Source organism: Lycorma delicatula, chromosome 1 (genome assembly GCF_047948215.1).
Source record: "Lycorma delicatula isolate Av1 chromosome 1, ASM4794821v1, whole genome shotgun sequence".
In the NCBI taxonomy this organism is placed as follows: Eukaryota; Metazoa; Arthropoda; class Insecta; order Hemiptera; family Fulgoridae; genus Lycorma; species Lycorma delicatula.
This window is the reverse complement of record NC_134455.1, coordinates 318,040,388-318,056,580: the sequence shown is the minus strand read 5'-3', so window position 1 is coordinate 318,056,580 and position 16,193 is coordinate 318,040,388. Positions and strand designations below refer to the sequence as shown.

At 28.9% G+C, this 16,193-nt stretch overlaps 1 protein-coding gene across 1 annotated transcript in view; it reads left to right on the top strand.

The window, feature by feature from the left end:
- LOC142334180 (dipeptidyl peptidase 4-like) overlaps positions 1-16,193 on the top strand; it is a 399,200-nt gene that overhangs the window by 181,432 nt on the left and 201,575 nt on the right. The window lies entirely within an intron of this gene.

Genomic DNA, 16,193 nt, shown 5'->3' with positions numbered 1-16,193 from the left:
CGTGAGCAACTGTAATTTATAATAAAAAAATTTCCCATATCAACCCATTTTAGTAAGGATTTTTGTTTATTTCATAGCCCTTTCTTCATCCTGTTTTGAATAAACACAGAATTATTACCGAAACGTAACAATGATGTTAAAATATACAATTCAATGCAAGAAAATATTTCCCATCTTTACTGAAAACCGAAATAACAATGTTTTAAATCGTTTCTATACTGAAAGCGACCAACGGAGAAATTCCAAAAAGATAATTAAATGACAGATGAAACTTTATCCTTAAATATACATAAATATTGATTGTTTGGTATAATAATGTAAGTAAACTTTAGAACGTTGAAATGCAATACCATCAAACAGAGAGCAAAGTTGATACATTCCAACAGCAATTTCTGTAACATCAACTACTGCACATATAAATTGCAACTAGTATATGAATGCAATAAAGCAGAAGTTTTTGTATAATGTAAAATCCAATTTTTTCCCACTAATTCGTTTCAAAATATAATTCTTCAAAGATCTTTCAACAACATCATATTTGTTGAAACATAATTTAAACATTTTTAATTCATTTTATTTATATATACTAGATTTTACTATAAAAGAGAAGAATCACAAACCGTGTGCTTAAATTGTTTAAAATTAATTAATAATATAATTTTATTTAAATTATACGTCGATTAAATGGTAGCGACATGTAATGTTTTGATTTTTACTTTCCTGGCAGCATAGTTCTGGAGCTATGCTACAAGAAAAAAAATCTATTTAAAAACATCTTTTTATTTATTGCATATTTTTTAACTGATTTTTTTAATGTCTTACTAGACATAGCGGTAATGCAAGCGACCAACAAAAAAATAAAAATTTAAGGGCATTATTAGGAGTATGGGAGCTGAATAAAGTATAAAAATATCGATATTTTGAATTTTTCAATTTATGCCAGTTTATGAAACTTTTAATAATGATAAAAGTTAAATACTAAACTTTTAATAATAATATTACGATAAAATTTCATCATAATTCACTTCCATCCCCAAAAAACAAATCTTAGGTAATTTTTTTTTTATTGGTTGTCAGTTTTTTAGTCTCTTACATCTAACATAGTAAACGTAGAAAAATCTAAAAAAAAATTCTTGGAAGGTGATTTTGGGGAACAGAGAAAATAACAAAATTAACGATTTTTTGAATTGTTTAAATTGTGGTTTATCGAATCATACGGGTAGAATGATAATTTTTCAATAAAACTTCTTTATAAATTACTCCTACCCCAAAAAATAAATCTTAGGTAATTTATTCATGTATAATTATTTTTTCACTGTATTAGAATAAATAACCAATGCCAGGAAAATTATTAAGCTTTGTTGTCAAATTTTTTTTCTTTTTTTGACTGATCGATCTAAAACCCGAAAAACTGTGAAATCGTGATTATTAGGTTGGTAATATTTGAGCTGCCTGTTTTAATTTAGAATAATTTTGAAAAATTATACATAACACTTGAATAAATTTCAAAAATTATTTAAAAATTTTTTTTTTTACACTATATAATAATAAGTTATATATTTTAATAAGATATTCTATTTTTATTTTTAACTTTGTTCGGTCATGTAAAATAAATATCATAAAAGAGATAACTTGGAAAACTATTCTGTATGTCTTCTAGAACTGATAATCGATTCTGCTTTTATAACCGCTTAATATGTTCATTGAAAGAAAAAAGCATCTTTTACAAAGTTTATATACAAAAATCTTTACTGTCAATAGTATCGTATAATTCATGATTTGATTTAATTAAAATTAAATCAAGAAGTTATTAAATAGTAAGAAATATAACTCACCAGCGTTAGGCGCTGAATAGTAGAATAATTTATTTTTAAATTAAATTTTTTTTTATATATTTCAATAGAATTTGGTCATCAAAATATTAGTTTTAAATGTACAATTCTAGTGGTTTGTCTTTTTTTTATTCATGTTTGATTTTTGTGGAATATGAAGTGCTTGCAGAAATTTTTTTTAAGATTTAAGATTGGACTTTAAGATTACTTATAACTATTATTATAAATTGCTTATTTTGGGAGTTCCTTAAGAACCCCTTTATCATGCGCTTCTTGTCAAGTAACTTACTTATGGCTCCTTTTATGGAGCCGATTGTAAATATACTGGTTGTTGAACAAAAAAAAAATTATAATTATCTTTCATTAATGCATTTATCTAAAAAGTAAAACTAAACAGAAGGGAATAATAACATTAGATCTAGTAGTTTTATTTATTTGTTAACGAACTTATAGTTTTAAAAAACTAAAGACAGGTATAAAAAATTAATTGTAATCTCCAGTTTTAAATGGTGTTCTAATCTAATTACTGTTTCTAAAATTGAGAAGGATATTATCCATATGAAAACGTTTGAATATTTTAAAGGGTAATTACAAAAAAAAAACTATAATAACTGTAAAATTTGTTTTATATTGTTCTGAAATAATTATAAATTTTGTGTAAAACATAAAATTAAAAATGTACAGGTGAGATAATTATTATAGAATTATATTTTTTAAGAATAAAGATATTGTAAAAGGTATGGTTTACTGAAAATTTTGAACCGTTTTAGACGGTCTGATTTCACAAGAACCCTCACATGCTTAACGTTTTCATCATATTTTGAAGTTGAAGGTTTCCCTGAGCGAAGTTGATCTTCAACGTGTTCTCGGCCTTCCAAAAATGATTTGTGCCAGCGGAAAACTTGTGCACTTGATAGGCAATGTTCCCCATAGGCCTGTTTCAACTTTTCAAAGGTCATACACGCGGATTCCCGAAGTTTAACACAAAACTTGATTGCACAACGTTGCTCTAAATTCCGATGCTCCATTTTCGCAGCACACCACTAAACACAACTTCCCTGATGGCGCTGTCAAAAATAATGTGCTGGCTGAACGGAGTTGAAACTCGTACTGAGCATGTGGAAGGGAAGAACAAACCGGTGTAGCACAGACCGGTAGACACAGCGTTGCCAGATCGCTCGCAGTGTTACTCATCTCATTACTTTTCTCACACACCTCGTACATATATAGTAGAAATTTCCTTGCTATGTAATATATTGTTTTTTTTTGCAGATAAGTTTTTTTTTGCAGCAATTATGTGTAAATATGAAAAAAAATTGTTATCTTTGATATTCTATACAAGCCAATAAATTGATCTATTTATATTTTGTTTATTTTAGATAGTCTATTTACAAATGCTTTACAAGCATGAGTAATTTCATTTTATATTATAGTAATAATTAGAACTTAAAAAGAATATGTTGTTAAAATACATCTTAACACATATGCGAAGAAGAGTGGATAAAATTTTTCTGTAGAATAAATTTTTACATACGAATAGTTTTTTGACAGCACAAAATGGAATTGATATGACAAGACTCTACCATTCTTTTTATTCGTTGGTATATCTGCTCCCTCCCCAACGAGTTGACATACTTTATCTCTATACTCAGATGTGGGAAATATAAATAAAATAGCCTGATTTGATCCACAATGATTTACTTTTTGAGTCTCTCACTGGTGTTAGGCGCAAGTAAGTTTGAATTAATAAAGATATATTATTATATTTGTATATAATTGATTAGTGGATATTATTTTTATATTGTAAAAAGGCGTTAGGATTTTTTTTAAATATGTAAATTTAAGTAACGATCTAAACTAACCGCGCATGCTTTCATCACTGAAGCGTAGCTACTGTAATTCATTCAGGATGTAATTCAATCATGTATGGATGTTTATATTTGGTACAGTTGTCTATTAATATTTATCTCTAACTAAATGAAATCAATCTTACCAGAAAGGATAAAATAGCGAAAGCCGACTTCATCCCAGAAAAGACATGTTTACTTAACTTATTACAGTGGTAATTTTGAAAATTTATAAATACAGAAAAGTATTTTTATTTTCGCTAAACCCTTTCAACTACAAATATCTAACCATTAATATACTTAAACTAATAAATCATACCAGTAATAATACAATAACCTACAAAATTACGAACAGAATTTAATAATTATTTTTTATTAAAATGGTAATAATTTACAATACGATGAACGTTAAAAAATAAATACATTTAAAAAAAATCTTTTTACATAAAAATTTAATTTTAAATCAGTTATTTTATCCCATCTATCGTAATGATACATTTATTTGAATTATTAATGTAGATTTCTAATTAATTATGACAGTGCAATGAATTCATATGGGACATTTGTATTTTATGAACATATTGATATTCCCTGAAGATTTACTTTCTCATTCAGTAGAATAAAACGGCTGTAAATCAAATGCTTTGAAACCTTACTGTCAACGATGTTCAGGAAATATATTATAAATTTTGATTGCTTTCAAAAATGTATTTTTTTTTTTTTTTTTATAATTCTACTCCTTACGTAATGAAGATTAGGAAAAAGTTGTAATACTCTTAGCAAGGTGGTTCATAATTTATTTTTTAAGTGAAATAAAAAAATTTATAATTTTAATAAATAACGTCTCAATATATGTTGTTAATTAAATTATAGCTCCTCATTTGATCTTGCTCAGTCCTAGAACGTACATGAAATAACAGGTTCTGCAAGATGTTTTTTAAAGTGGTTATGTATGCCTGCGCCCTACCGACTAAACCTCCTATCTCACCAAATCCTCTCTCGAGGCTGGATCCACCATTAAGCATTGCACAGCCCCGGGAGGTTCCTTTGAGCTCGGGGGATCAAAGTTCTCGTGCATTATCACCATCACCCTTCCACGCAAGCGCGAACGCACGACAGCTGGGGACTGTCCTACACCCCCTAACTCTCGGTCCGTTTCTTCGCCTGATCACAGTACTTTACTGCAGCTAACTTGTTCTACCTGATCAGTCCGCTTCTAGTGATTCGGGTCTCGGTCTTCTCAGCTCAGGGATACGAGAGGCTTCCCGCTTCCTCGCCACCACCTATCCCAACGCCGTAAGGAAATACACTCACCTTACGGCGATTCCGGTCGCCACACCATCTCCTCCATTCCGAGCCCTGAGGGGCTTTACCGGAGGTCGTATGTAGACACACTGATTACATCTTACAGTCATCAGCCAGGCCTCAGTAGGGATGCCATCGATGCAAATGACTCGGCAGAAATTTACTTCAGTAAAAATTATTATCTCAGCCAACGCCTTCGCTTTAGGCTTCTTTCAGACATCTTCACTCTTCTTTTCCTACAATGTCACCTTCTGAACTAGCTAACATAGTAAGCGGAAGCGCAAAACCCGCGCCTAGTCCAATTTTAATACCAACACTTGTGACTGTAAATGCCTCAACCATCGACTAAGTAACGAGTCAAAACAGTGCTAAACTCATACCATTCAAAATGTGTTATACGTAACAACAAAATTCAGACTTACATCCCATCACCCATCTTAGCAAGCCCAGACAAACACGACTTCACGTAGGGCTGTCCCCTATCCTCTCGCTCTCCAGTCTTTCCGATTAACTACCAGGGTTATGTAGGTATCTAACGTAGAGAAGTGACGCTCGCTCTGGAACAGCTTACTGATGACATTTTCTACAATCAGTGGACCCACTACTAACTCATCGACCCTACAATCATCAGTCTACTCTACAAACTGAAATACCACATGCCTTTCTTGTATGGTTTTAGCCTTGCTTTCAGTTTGCGATAATTCATTGAGGCTCACAGTCAATGATCCCCAACGATTCTCGTTCAACACTATCTGCAGAATCTATCATCACAGATTAACTAAAAGAAATTTTCTCAGTCCAGAAAGTCCCGGTTAAAAAAAAAAATAAAAAATCAGGTCACTTGTTTACGCGCTAAAACAGCTGTTGCTGACGTAAACAACTTTTTTATTTTTTTTTAACTTCCGGAACCACTGTTAGGTATTTCTTCAGATTATTAGATGAATGATTTGTAGCGCGTGTGAAAATGTCATGCTTGACCAGGGTTCAAACCTGGTACCTCCGGATGAAAGGCCGAGTGGTAGAGTCTCGGCCTTTCATCCAGAGGTCCTGGGTTTGAACCCTGGTCAGGCATGCCATTTTCACACACGCTACAAATCATTCATCTTATCCTCTAAAGCAATACCTAATGGTGGTCCCGCAGGTTAAAACAGGTAAATAACAACTAGACTTTGTAAAAATAATTAAAACTATTAATAAGAAAAAAAACAACAACGAAAACTGGAAAACAACATGACGAAACACAAAGAAAGGATAAAATACTAACAAAACCAAAAAAGAACGAAAAACAAAACGAAACTTAGAAACAAAGAACACTCAAGACGGATCGAAAATGGCGTCCATATCTGACCGTATTCGGAAACTGACTGAAATAATAAACCCACCGGGATTGAGTATTGGTGAACGTGTCTTCCCAAATCAGCTGATTTGGAAGTCGAGACTTCCAGCGTTCAAGCCCTGGTAGAGGCAGTTACCTTTATAGAGATTTGAATACTAGATCGTGGATACTGGTTTTTTTTGGTGATTGGGTTTAAATTAACCACACATCTCAGGAATGGTCGAACTGAGACTGTACAAGACTACACTTCATTTATAAACATACATATCATCCTCATTCATCCTCTGAAGTAATACCTGAACGGTAATTCCCGGAAGCTAAACAGGAAAAAGAAAGACTGATATAATAACTCTTTTCCTCCGGGCCACCGTTAGGTATTGCTCCAGATGAAAGGCCGAGACGCTACCACTCACGCCACGGAGGCTGGCGAAATAATAAGATTACGATTGTGTTCCTGAAATAATAACATTACATGAACGCAATCGCACAACAGCTAAATTTCCTCGTGCATACAAAATGTTTAACGAGTCATGGGCGTCTCTCAACCTCCCTCCAACACCCCTCTCCCTCACTCTCACACTCTCTCTCTCTCTCACTCTCTCTGTGTGTGTGTGTGCATACTAAAATCTTCGCAAATTTCATCCTAGCAACAACAGCAGATTATATTTACTTTGTCAAAACTTATTGTTTATTTTGTTCGTTTCCTGTAGATGCATTAAGCGCTTTGCAGCAATATCTGCTTCTTCAGAACATAGTTAAAAACTTCTGAGACTTTTAATTAGATTATTATTTCACGTTGGTTTTAATATTTAAATCCCGTGAATCGTACTGTAAAAGAAAAATATTTTTTTCGTTGAAAGGCGGTGTATTAAAATACAGACTTGAATTCTTCACAGAAAATATAATTTTACGGAAATTACGATATTGTTATTTATTTTACAATATTAATATTCATTGATTTAATATTATTACTGTATTCTTTTTATATTTTATGTTATTAATTATTATTAAGGAAATTAACTTATGCTAAAATTATATTATGTTTATTGTTTTTATTGGTAATCTTACACCATAACATAACATTCTACATGTATAATGTAGATTTAGATTGAAAGGTTGTATGTTTTATATATATATACGATGAGAACAAGATTGGATACAATTTTATCATTTTTATTCCATATATAGCTACGATTTGTATGATATAATAACTACAATTTTTATTTGAATAATCTGTCATTTGTATAAATTATTGTGTTATAATTATTTTTAAATACTTTCATTAAATTTTGTAAGGCAAGAGACTTTATTAAATAAGCTCAATTCAAATGATACCGCAGAAGTGTCTCACGACACAAAATTAAATAACCGGATGAATTGCAATTCATAATGACTGACTCCATTACTAACTAGTACATCCAAACAGTTGTAAAGTATAGATAAAAAAGCTCATTTTTCAAATACATTATTCTTAGAAATAAAACCTAAAGCGATAAATAACATCTATATTTACTTTTAAATGAATTACACTGAGCAGAAATAATTAAATAACTTCAAAAATAGGCTTTTTTTTAAATCTAAAAATTGAATATTTCAGTACTTTAAATTTTTAATTTTTAATTCGGTACCAAATTAAAACCAACTCTTGATAAACCCAAAAAAAGGAAGAATGAAGAGAGACGGAGAAGATATCTGAATGACTGAAAATATCAAGCTAAAACTGATGAAAAAAAACCAAAACAATTTGGCTTATTACACCCCACACGTGAAAGAAGTTGCAAAAATGAATAACCAAAGTGGAAAATCGATATTCCCAAATAAAATACCTCACAGTTCTATTCGATACGTGGAACAATCCACAGAGTTTTCTACACGAGGCTAAAATTTAAAAAAAAAATATCATCGTTGTTTGCAGTCATAAGAGGAAGTGTAACTTGGATGAGCAGAAAAAGAAAGGATAGTAAAGTACAAGAAGAAAAACATTCAATATTTTCGTATAGCAAAGCTGGCATCAGCAGGATTATACAAAAGTTGTTTGCGTTTGAGGTTTGGGGTTTTTCCTTTATTGAATAAATTTTTTTACATAAGCAAAGTTAGATGTTCATCTTTGTTATGACAAAAATGTTGTAATCCATCTTACACAATTTGACTGAACGTTTGAGTGTAATTATCTCGTTAATAACCTATCAAATTTTATATAAGTTCATCCCCTTAAGTTTGTCCTTTCTTGATTGCCTTTAAAACTTGTTCACATTTTATTTGATAGTCTTTGTCAGGCAAATCAGGGAAAGAGGTTGAAAGCAAGATTCTCATTCTTAATTTTTTACGTTAATTGATTATATCATGTAAATTCCATAACCAAATTTTTTTTAATTTTGAAGCGCTATTCAGCATGTATTTAAAATTGATCTGCCAGATTTCATATAAAAAAAATTTATTCTATTTCGTAGACTCATTAAAATTGGATACAATGCAGACAGGATGAACAATTTTTTTTACATTTACTATTATGTGGTATTTAATTATAGAAAGAGAAGTCAAGATGCCAGATTTCGTTCAGGCGCAAAACGAAATAGATTTTTTAGGAGTACAGTTTCTTTTTTTTAAAATAATCATATAATGTAAATTTTACTTCCACATTGTATGAATATATAAAAAATTGTATTGATAACCACCTCATTACAGTTTCAAATTACTATTTAACTAATTTTATAACATTGAATTAATACCGAAGCTAAAACATAGGATACTAACATTTATGATTATTATTTGTTATGATAAATCAAGCTACCTTTTTTTCATAAAAACTAAGAGAAGTGTAAAAGTTAGTATTTTGAGTATATTAATCTCAATAAAACGAACATTTTTTTTAATTTTATATAGTCAGATTATAGTAATCATGAGACATATTTAGTGGAAGTAAAACCATAAAATTCGGAGTTAATAAAATAGGATTTACCTAAGCAACTTCTCAAATAAAATTCCAACAAATTTTTAAGGCATTCAACAAAACTAAAACCGAACACGTTAACATTTTTGTGTAATTATGAAAATCTGACAATTCACCTTCAATATATTTATCCTTAAAACTAACCAAAAAAATATTTCACCGAATATGTGACTCATTCAATGAATTATAAGCCACATTGAAAAGAATTTTTATACAGGCAGAAAAGATATTGGCATTGCAAACAGTTTGTGTAGCAGTAGTTTTAAACCCCAGAAGTAAAGATAAAGAACATATAATTTTTAAATCAATCCCAAACAAACGTAGAGTTTTACTTTAAAATTTTTAATTTGAATTTTTCATGAAATTATTTTTTTCAGATATGTTTGTAAAATTAACTGTTAGATTTTTTAAATAACTGTAACTACTTGGGTACTTTTCGTTCAATGAAGGAGTACGTAAAAGCGGACCCGGAATCTTTTTGGGATCAAAAATTAATCAAAACAAATTAGGTTAATGTGTATTTGTAGTTAATTAGAAGGAACTAGGTAAATTTAATAAAAATCAAATTTTTAAAAACATATTTAATACTGAATATTTTCATTTTATGTGAGAACTTTGACTTAATAGAACTTATTATAAATAAGAACTCTAATATGTAATAAACATTTTAAGAATTTGTTTATATCTTACTTGTAAACTTTTGTTACGTATAAATTTTCGACTTCTAAAATAATTAAAAGAGAATTTTCAGTATTGTGTAAAACTTTTATTTTCCCTACGCATCTACTCTGTATGCTGTTTTTTAAAGGCTTACTTATAAAAAAATCCATAGACAATATAACCAACATTGATCCACTTAACTTTACTTGATCTGTATATTATGTTTTTTTAACATTTGCGTAGTATTTTTGAGCACATCCTAACAAAGGATATTATTGGGTTGTTTTAAAATAAGACCGTTATATGAACCAAGAGTCATTTAATTGAACCAAGAGCTTCTAGAATTTGATTCTTCCATTATAAGATTTTAGTTACAACACTAGCTGTAGAGCTGGAAGCTTAAATCGCTAAGAAGGATGTATAGGATATAAAATTCTTCTAATTTTGATTATTATTGTTTGTTTTAATTTGGCCTTTATTGTTTATCATTTCATTTGAGCCACATGTTTTGCCTATATGTATGTTTTAATTGTAGTTACACGGGCAAAAAAAAAAATTATATATAAGATTCTAAATGAATAATCGATAGTATTTTCAGTATCGATTTATTTGTATCTATAAAATAGTTGGGTTTTAAGATCTGCTACGATATTGAATGAATAATTTACGGTAATAAAATTTATTAATTTATTTTATAATTATAACAAGACTGACTAACAATAGAGCATTGGACAAATTCATTTAATAAGAGTAAAAAAAAGAGAGAGAATTTATAAGGAGTAAAAGAAAGAATGAAAATTTATAAAGAGTAAGAAAAATCTTTGTTGTTACTAATAAAAAAGGAGGTAATGAAATCTGAATCGACTTTATGAAGAAAAACATCGCATAATTAAAAAAATATATTATTGATATATATTTTGCTTATATATCGATATATATGCGATATGTCAATGTATAATAATATAAAAAGTATACACCTGATAGACATGTACTGACGATTCGGGCTTTTCCGCTAGTGATCGGCACATTCCGGTGCTAAGTTAAGGGGGACGCACACACAGCCAGACACACATGCAAATTACAGACATAAATTACACACATACAAATTTAGTAGGGTAGGATTAAATCGCTTACATTAACTGCAGATAGATTTTTATCATAAAACGGTGACAATTTAATATTTTTTATCATTATAAAGTATACTTATAACACCAAAGCCTGACCTATACTTCTAACAATATACAATTAGTTGAAAATCTTAACGTGAGATTTGTACCCGTGTTGTCACTATTTAAAATGTACATTTTATAATAAATCTTCCAGTTAAATCGTTACTTTTACTCACAATAATAATTTATCGTGACTGTCCATAAGAGCAACAATTTAGAACAATGAATAAGGAAAAGTTATATCGGACGGTCAGACTTTAAGGAAGAAATATTGCATGCATAAAATGGGTCATACAGAATGATGGTTAGCGCTGTAACTGACAATTTTCAAAATATATTTAAACGATATTCTTTTAAAATAAACAACAAAAATAATGTATATATTTTTTTTAAACATTAATGATGAATCTATACATTATATTGAAATATAGTTGACGTATTATTTATACTCATCATGTAGTAGTAATTAATTCAGTTCCATTATAGTTATAGCGTCATTATATTTATGCAGAATATATACTATGTAAATTACTGCAGTACTAAAGTAACTCTCTTAATGCATCGACACATAATTTACTCATTTATGTATTAGTAGAAAAATTTATATAAGGTTTCTGTGCGCGTTAATTTTTTTCAACTGCAGTTAAATAACATGAAATAATGTTAAATGAAAATTTATTCTTTTTAAAATGGAAAAGATAAATCATTTCATATATTTTGCAGAAATGTGTTTTAACAGTTGGTTTAATGTCTAACCACCGCACTAAAAACAGAACTCCCCAAAAAATCCAGAGGCTCTTTTCCAAATAATATCAAGATACATCGAATTAAAGGTCTCAACATCCTCAGCCTGTAGGACTTAATAATTTCGGTCTGCAATACAGAACTGACAATGGTGGAGAAGAGAAATCAAGACGGAAAACGTTTGGGCCGTTGCTTTTTCCAATTGTAGATAAAGTGGTAGTTAGCAGCCATCTTTCCAGACTGATAATACAACATATTAATCAATATTGATATCAGCAACAGCTGTTGTTGCAAGTTAAAAAACATACGTTGTAAAAGCTTAAAGTTACTGCTATACATACATTTAGATTAAATTCTTTCTAATCCACCAAAAGTGTTCATATTATTTGTAATCGTTCAGAACAAAAATCTGGTAAGGAAAATAGGAATAAGTTAGTTATTAATCAATAAGTAGAGAATATTTTAATACAACTTTTCGCGTTTTTTGAAAGTCAATATAACTTTTACAATCTAAAAACGTTTTAAACGTAAATAGTTTAGTTTTTTAAATATAAATTTTACAATTGTAGGTTTAGTTTAGGGTAGAATTTTTTTCATTCTGTGCATAAATAGAATTATTTGGATAATTTTTTGGTCGGTGAAAAGAAATACTTTTCTTAGTATTTGTTTTTTTCCTTACACTGTCCTTAATATCAATCCAAGTAATGAAATTGCATACCATAGGCTAACAAAAAGTGATTAGAGAATAAGTTCATTCATGAGTTTACTGTTATTATGAGACTGTTTTTATTTTTCACTATTATTAACTTCGGAATCATCAGGAATGGTTTTGAACCATTAGAATAATTCCTCAAATCTCAAAACTGGATATTATGACCAATGAGATATTATCATAACTGCATATCTCAAAATCCTCTTCTCTGAACAATCTAAACTCTGAAGCAGCGACCCGACTTTTATCATTGGTTAGAATGACGGTATTGAATCAGCACTGATTTATTGATTGTTGGATAGGCCAATGAATGGATGACACAAAGGCCGAAAATAACTACGTACAGCCGTTATAAGGCTTTTATAGAAATAAAATTAAAAGAAATGTAATAAAAACTTTCTTTTTAAAGTTTTTTCTGAAGAAGAAATAATAATTACTTTCTTTTAACCAGCTTTCATTAAATATTCAGTTTTTTTTTAATATTCTATAAATAGTTTTTAACCTGATAAATATAAATAATAATAGTATATAATAATTTAAAAGTAGATTTTCTTTTTAGAAGACAGGTTTAATTATTTTTTTAATAATTAAAACGATTAACTTTTCCTCTTGTTGATTTGCCAACTGTCGAAAGTTAAGTCTTCACCTGAATAAGTCGGAGAAGTTTTTGGGAAACGGTTGAGTAGATAACTCTGGTGGTTACATTTAATTTACTTTCATCAAAAAGTTTATGCCTCCCTCATTAACGATATTCTCTAATGTAACGTTAAAAAGTGTTATTAGCTTAATAATATTATAGAAGAATAATTTACATAAGGTATACATATTCTTTAATGAAAAAACAAATAAATTAAAAAAAATAAATATTAGAAAAGGACTTAAAATTACTCAAATTTGTATTTATTATAATTAAATATTACCTATTTTTATTATTATTATTATTTTTTTTTTTATAAAACCTAACTTATGTAATATATTTTTCAATATTTAACTAATCTCAAAATATTGTATTTATTTACGTTAAATAAATTGAATTAATTTCTACGGTGTTTTTCTTCTTCACTATCTTTGAACTTAATATAAATAAAAGATCTTCCCTTTATATTTTTATCTTTTATATCTATTTATCTTTTCAATACAGAAAATAATTTTCAAGATAATGCTGTGAAAAATTCATGAGCAACATATAAAACAATTCTGTCCAGATACAAAAATTATTACGATTACAAATTTTTCAAAACTTTGGTGAATGAGGGGAGCTAAAACAATACTGGTTTTTTAAGTTATCGTTTATTACCAGATCGTAAATAAAATTCTTTCAAAACTGTAGATAAGAAATAAATTTTTCTCTTTTTACATCCTTCTCCTTAGCTCAATTTTGTTCCACGGTTAACGGATAGTAAACATGAGCAGAAGGTGGAGAGAAATTGTACACGTGCGCAGAAGGTGGAGAGTAGTACAAATTTGCAGTAGGTTTTTGGGATTAAAATCGATGTAGTCGATCAACAAACGTAACGCTTCGAATAACTTGTACGAGACATCGTAAACTCCCGTATTACATTTACTCCCATAAATATTTAAACATCGTATTAATAAAAAGTAAGAAACAAAAAAAAAATTAAAAAATTATTAAAAAAATGCTTTTAAACTTAGCTAATAAGATGGATTACCCAGTAAACATAAATAAAAGATAATTTTCTTTTCAAAAAACAATATGTATAAAGTTGTCTACTTTCGCAAGACTGCAATGAAAAGTATAGAGCGCGCTTTTATATTCAATATGTACATAAATTCTTTAAATATGACAAACGTTTTGATGCAAAATGAAAATGATAGTTTCAATATACAATATCTGATAAATCTCTTTGAATGAACTAAAGTTAAGGTGTAGAATAGAACTGAGGTCACTACCGTGCTTTTCATTGTGGTCTTGCTAAAATAGACAATTTTATACATATTATTTAGTTGAAAACAAAATTGTTCTATTTATATTTACTGGGTAATACATTTTTGTAGATTTATTTAGAAGCATGTTTAAAACCCTTTTTTTATTTTTATAAATAAATTATCACATAATTCTTCTTTTATCCTGCTTCATTAAATAAATACTTGTGCATATTTGGTAGATTAATTTTTTTGACAAATAGGTCAATTTTTTTTAGTAGCTTTACGGGTTCTTTTTAGGGATTTAAATATGATTTTTTTTTTAACGGAGGTAAAAGTATTTGTTGAGGTTTAGTTGGCTTTTTGAAAACGTTTTAATTGTTTTCACAGCAACCAAAGCAGGAAAAAGAATTAATTGAAAGTTAACTGAATGAATTAAACTAATTATAACGTTAGAGGTTTGATTAATGTTAAATTTTCACAGTGTTAAAATTACTCTTTTTGATACTATGAACTCAAACAAAAATTAAAATAATTGTTCTGCATGTTTCTTAAATTTTTATTTTTCAATAAACTAAAACTATATAAAAAAAAGTTACTTATTTTTGGTTTTTGTAATGAATGAAATAATTACAACCTGTCGTTATGAAAATCGCTCAATAATTTCTAAATAAATTGTTTTGTTTCCTTGGATTTGAGAGGACTAAATAATCATGGTCCGGTTTTTTCCATATATATAAGAGATAAATTTCTTCATCCAAGGTGTTTCTCTGGGTTTTGACCGAGCAAATACTGCCACAATACAATCGACCTGTCCTTAATGTCTCTAAGAAAAGCTATCAAAGCAATGAAAACTATAGTAACAACAAACAACTAACAGGGATCTGACTTCCTATTGGTCAGTCTGAAGATCAGTTCCCCCAGTTATTGTTACGTGGAATCCAGGATACGCCAAATGAATGTGAAGAGCAGAGATGCCATTATCAGCAGTTCGTATTGTACAACAAACAATTTGAAACTATATATTTATTATTGGTGATTGAAGCCATAAAGACTAGAACAACCTTCACAGCTGATTGAAAAAACACATTCGCTGATCGTTATCACCACCTCACTATGGAAAGGGGCCATCAGACGTTCGTAATACCAATAACTCATCATATTTTCCAAGCGCACTAACAGCCAAACCTCAATCATTATCCTTCTCAGGAAAGTTCTTCTACCATAAGTCAGTTGGAGGGAATAAAAACTGAAATAACTTGTTACTTTTCAGGACAGTTTATTAGAGTTAATAATTAAATATAAAGTTATATGTGGCAGGTTTATGAAAATCTTGTGGGTGTGATAAAACTGAAAAGTTTAAAATTGTTAATGATATTTTGAGTATTTTTTCACAATTTTCTAACGTATAGTTGGTTACTTGTAGTAAATTTTAATAATTGTATAGTTTTATTTTATTGATATGTAAACTCAGAAAATAGCTTAGACTAGTTATATATATCATTCAGAAACAAAGTAATTTATTTCTTCATATTTTATAAAACATTACAGAATACAACGATACTCATTTTTAAAATTAATTTTTTATCGTAACTATTACTTATTTTAAATGTTTTGAGCTATACATTTTTTTGAAATATATTACTCAAATAAATAAGAGCCTGCTCATAAATAATACTCAGTTTTATTTGAACAAGAATTTAAAAACAATCGTATACAGTATTGTACGTTCAAATGCTACAACATTATCTGGA